The sequence below is a fragment of the Dendrobium catenatum genome, unplaced genomic scaffold (assembly GCF_001605985.2).
Source record: "Dendrobium catenatum unplaced genomic scaffold, ASM160598v2 fragScaff_scaffold_1639, whole genome shotgun sequence".
Taxonomy (NCBI): Eukaryota; Viridiplantae; Streptophyta; class Magnoliopsida; order Asparagales; family Orchidaceae; genus Dendrobium; species Dendrobium catenatum.
In genome coordinates this window covers 760,232-766,398 of record NW_021320101.1, presented here as the reverse complement: position 1 = coordinate 766,398, position 6,167 = coordinate 760,232, and positions in this window count along the sequence as shown.

Below are 6,167 nucleotides of genomic sequence, written 5' to 3'. Positions count from 1 at the left end.
TTCGGATTAAAAAAAAATAGCGTGTGAACAATGCGACTATTCACCCTCAGGCCAATGATGTTTTTTTTTTTTTTCCGATCATCTGAAGCAAACTATTGACGCCAAAGGAGTGTTAGCTTAATTAAGAACGAAGATGGCAGAGAAAATTATTAATATTTTGAGTCGCTCTGCGAAGATATCATTATTAAGAGAAGGGGAACTTAATGGGAATAGCTTTTTGGTGTTACCGAACTAAATCCTCTGAAGAGCAATAAAACATTTTAATGGCACGCAATTAGTGGAGATAAAACAAAAAATGGTGGAAAGTTTGTTTGTTGGCATGACGCTTAGTTGCTTGTGATGGTGATGGAACCTGCATGAGATTTATTTTTTTTTATATACAACTTTGATGGGGTTCTTCAAGATTTTTTTTCAATAGATTTATGTGTAAGTACCATTTATTTATTTATTTCATATATAATAGTATTAGGGCAAGGTGATGTGATAGAAAATTATTATGTGTGGTCACCGAGTAATTCGGAGGCGAATCAGGATGTGTCACGTCATCCGGTACACAGTATTGGTGCACAACAAAAAGATGATGTGACGCATACTAATTTGTCTCCGGACTGTGTCCGGTGTCCATATTTTGTTTTTGTAAGAGCACAACTTATTGATTTTAAAAATATTTTTATTTTCAGTGAAAATTTTTATTGACGGCATGTAATACATGCACTGTGCTATCGATGCAGAATACATTCATTGGGATATGGACGATGAGGAAGCAACGCTGTTGCAAGCATTGTGGATGGCCAGGGTTGGTTGGCAACCCGAGTAGCCTGTTTCGCTATGTTGGCTGCTTCTCACTTTCGATTTTGTTTTCTCCCATGGATGGCCCCTCCCTGGCAACCCGAAGCTGGTCTGAGTCCGCATCTTTGGATTCCTATCCATATTTTTCTTTTTTATGCTTTTTGTTGTTCTACTTGTAAACTATTGTTGTGGATTTGTGTGGGGTCTTTGTTTGTAACATTTCTCTTTTAATGCATTCCTTTTTTCCAAAAAAAAAGAATACATTGATTGGGATGAGATTTCGTTGGCGATTTTTTTTTTATTATTGTTGAAAAAATGTTAGTAAAAAGAATTTATTGTAGTCTCACGAGATTAAAATAAATGAATAAATAATAAATACATATATTTTCAAACATTTTGCATTCAATGCATATTCGGCTTCAAACATATCAACTTCATAATATATGAATATGTTAGGTATTGAATCAAATTAAAATTGAATAACCCAATGTTGAGTTAAATTCCACTTCATTTTTATGAATTTAATTATTTTGGTTAAAAAAAGTATATAAGAGATAATTAATATATTTATAAAAGATACTATTATATTTTTATATAAATAATAGTGTTGATTTAGTTTAATATGTTCCATTCATTTTATTAACTTGTTGGCCATATTCATTTTAGCATTTTATATATAAAAAAATCTAATTAAATTGATGAGCCAGTGGGGGCACGTTTCCCTAATGCCCCATTATATATTCGCTAAAGAGAATTTAGTAGATATGACTAAGGATAGATAGAGAAATTACATAGCCAAAATACTACGAGTGATCGAGAGGGCACAAGAAGGTCATGAATGTGACTAAGGGTAGTAAAGATGATTCTTCTTCTAGATTTTGGTAATGTAACCAGAATTCTCTTATGATTTTAAAATTAAAATATCCTAAGTAAGTAAACAAATAATGTTGCTTTACTCTATGGACTAAGAATTGATTGGATGATCCCACCCTTTACATGATCCAACAATTTTATTATTGATGCGTCAACAAAAAATTTGTTTGATCAACATGAATCTAATGATAATATTTGAATTGAAAATACCATCCACTCTGATTGCGACAAATTTATGATTGAATTAAACGTATCAATGGAACGAATCCAAAGACACTACAAGCGATCCGATTTAATTCCACATGAGCTTAAATAAAGCACACAAAATATAATTGAAAAAATTTAAACATTATTTAGGGACCAAAATGAACTCCAATTCTAATATGTTTATTTTCACATTGAGTGGCTCAATATGATGAATCTAACAAGCTCAAGATCACTCGATTCTGACATTATTAATCAAGGGATTCAAATGTTTGATAAATAATATATAATCAAGGGGATTTATATGGACCATAAGATAAAGTGCTTTGAATTCCATTCAAATTTGTCAAAATGTCCTTATCAAAAAGCTTATAAATATTGCTCCATTCTTAATAGATTCAATAATTGAGAGAACTAACAAACTCTCTTGCATTTTTTGTCAATCATGTTACAAACCATCCTGATATGACCCACAGACAAATGTCATACCGTGATGAATAGTAAAGACCAGCCAAGATCTTTGTTTTGGGAGAGCTCTTCATTAATTTTCTATTTTAAAATTTGAAAAAGATAAAAGAACTTCTTTTCACGTTAACCTTGCTATTGGGCTTTATTTTTCTACTAGTAAACATCATATTTATGTAATTTCTACAAGAGAAATCGTCTCATTATTCTCAATTATAAATAATTTTATCTTGTTCAATTGTGAGGAATGAATTATTCTTATACTCCTATTTTATAGTAAAGTGTTACAACTGGGATATGCCTTGTGATTTTTTCCTTACCAGAATTTTTCACATAAAAAATTATGACCCATCTAACTTTTTATGACCGTGTTGAATTTTTGACAAAAGATAAAATGCTAAACACTAATTCTACCAATGCAAATTATTTAGCACATAACAAGTATCTTCGATGACTTATATGACCAGCAAAAATTTAGAAATGATGGCTCTATACTGATCGATCCCATGACTTCCATTGTTGATTATGTCTCTTATTGACGAATTAATCATCATGTCATGAATCCAATTAAATTATTAATTCAAAATTCTAATGTTTGATTTAAACGAAATAATTTCATAAAATTACATCCTTTATCAAATATATTATGAATTAAGTAGGTTTTTAAAATATTTGAAAGTTATTATGTTTCAAAAATACAATTATTATGTTTCAAACTTCATTATGGCTAATGAAATCTTGGGGCTTTTTTAAGAAAAGCATCAAGCAAAAGTTCTTTTGTGCTATATATTTGATATTAGAAAGGCCTTTGGTATGGTCTCGAGTTATTTTTCTTCTTTCTAGGGTGGCTCAAAAGGGTTTCCCTCCCACTTTTATTAATTGGATTAAGACTTGCATTTCTTATGTTAATTTCTCTATATGTATTGATGGTGCATTGGAAGGTTTTTTCCCTCTTCTTCCGGCTTAAGGTAGGGGTGTCCTTTAAGCCCTCTTCTCTTTTTTGTATAATCATGGATGCTCTATCTTGCTTACTTGATGCTGCTATGCAGTCTTAGATTTTTTAAGGTTTCAGTATGGATGGATTAATTAGCTTCACTCATCTCTTTTATGCTGGTCTTATTGGTTTTTAGCATAGTGAAGGCCTCCAATTGCAATATTCTTATGAGAATTCTTAAATATTTACTGATTCCTTCGGTCTGCATATCAGCCTAAACAAAAGCTCTTTGTGCATTTCTCTAAATACCCTTCATGCCAACAAGATTACCTCCAACCTTCAAATTCACAACTCATGCACCAAATTCCTATACCTCGCTATCCCCATCTTCCATTTCAAAGCCAAACTTTCAAAATTTTCTCCACTTAAGGAGAAGATCGCGCTAACCTTTTTTGTGGCTGGAAACCTAGTCTTCTCTCTTTTCCATGTAGGCTGCAGTTTATAAAAGTCACCATTGTCAATATTGTTGCGTACTAGATATGTGGCTCTATTATTCCAAAATTCATTTGCAAGATCATTGAAAAATTACATTCTAAATTCATATTCTTTGGAAACACTTAATCTAAACACCCTTCATCTTATTTCTTAGGTCAATACTTGTAAGCCAATGTGCAAAGGCGATTTAGGTATATCATCTCTTCATGTTCTCAAATTTGCATACAACTGATCTATAATTTTTAGACTCTTCAATGATATTTCACCTCTCAATAGCTAGTTGATTTCTATATACTCTTCCCCATAGAAGACCCCCCCCCCCCCCCCCCCTCTCCCTTTTGCCCCCCCCAATGTTTATTGATTATGCTATCTAGAAAAGTATCTGCAATTCTGCTCAGATGGCCAAGCTCAACTTCAAGTTCATTATTTGAACGAATTGAACAACCCCATTACTTTGCGTTGGGATCACTGGTTCGAAACTTTCTTAATTGACTCGACCCTTAATCTTTGAAATTACTCCTCCTTTGATGCTCGCTTATCTCACTAGATGGTTAGTGACTATTGGGCTTTACTTGACTTCCTTAGTACCCATATTAGAGAGTCTATCTCTCGGATCCTTATTCTATCGGTTGGCTCCAAAAGCCTATTATGGAAAAACTCGGCTACTACTTCCTTTAAGGAGTTCTACAAAAAAAAATTAAGATTATGCGGATGTTGGGTGGCACTTATCCCTATGGTAAAAACGGCATTCGCTTAGATTTTCTATCTTTGGTTTGTTGACTATTCATGAGGGCCTCAAAATAGTTGATGCTCTCATTAGAAGGAATATTCAGGTGTAGTTCTTGTCCTCTTTGTTTTAACTGGTCTGAAGTCCTACCCACATATTTTTTGAATGTGATTACTCGTTCACTGTGTTGGTTGGTATTATTCCTAATTTTCAAGAATTCCTTCTAAGCCCCAGTTTAGTGCAGATGTTTGATTTCATTGCTGGTATGAATTGTGAGCATCCTGATATATATAAAAAAAAAACTTTACAATTGCTATGTATACCACCTTTGGTGTGAAATGAATGAGAGGAAATTTTTTCTCAGTTTTTGTTGTGTCGCATCTTTGCGGTGTAAAATTTTAACGACTATCAGATTGAAGTCTTCTAAATGGAAAATTTTAAATTCATTAAAGGAAATGGTCTTTTTCTAGCATGTTATGGCTTATGGTTTGTGGTTTTGATGCGCCTTTTGCTGGTTTGAATTTGACATCTTCTTGGTTCTTCTCAATAATCGATTTTGGAGAGACTGTTTTTCAATTTTGACTCTTTGTTTATTGTGAGCAGGCTTTCCCCTCATGGCTTGTTATATGACGCTCTCAATAAATTTTTTGAGGTTTGGCAGGTTTTGCAATTTTGGGCCTTGACAATGATGACTTCCTGCCTATTAATCTCTCCCCTTTGAAGGTCTTTGGGCAACCATGGGAGATGTAGATGCTCGTGATCCATATGCTCTGCTCTGATTGATATATTTTAACTCCTAAGTCGTCCATGACCATATTTTTTGTTTCTCTCGACTTTACTTGTCCACAATTATTTTAAGGGATAGGTTTTGTTCATCCTATTTTTCAGGGATTGTGATGCTCTCTTCTTTTATGAGAGAACTACAATTTTTTTTTTACCAATGTAGTGTCATGCCCCAAGATCTAACTTGGAAAGAATGTCAATCAATTTCCCAAACAATTTACCAGAGTTATCTAAACCTTCAATTAAGCAGTCTATCAAACATCTATAAAATTTAAAACATCAATATACAAGTCAATTCATATCTCAAAAAGTCATGTACAATACTCAGGAACTACACTACAATCACCAGTTCTGAAATCTATCCTGAGTACAAAAGAATCACTATCAATCAAAAGACAAAAACCTGAAGATCTGGATCAATTCCTATCTTTTGCTCCCTTGCCCTGACCTGAAAATCAACCACATATAATGAGCTTTACAAAGCCCAACAGGTCACCTAATACCTATAACTGAAATCAAAGTACGGCTATGCTGTCAATATGCATGTCAGTCAATCAAATCATATCAGTCAATGGTCAATGAATCTATGCAATACGGAAATCTAATAGTCAATAAAACCAGTCAATGCAGAGGTAGACGAATCAATAAATCAACTCAATAAATCCATGTCAATCTCGAAGAAGTCCGTACACAGAAGAAAATTAGTCAATCCGTCAAATCAATCAAGTCGTCGAATCAATCAATCCGTTAAATCAATCGCTATCAAATCAAATCAATGCGGTCTAATCAAATATCTATTCAATGAAATCAATACGAGGAAAGCAGTACGATAAATCTCAATCTATTCTAACAGTGAATCCATGTAGCAGTCAATACGGTGCAGAAACAGTAACAACA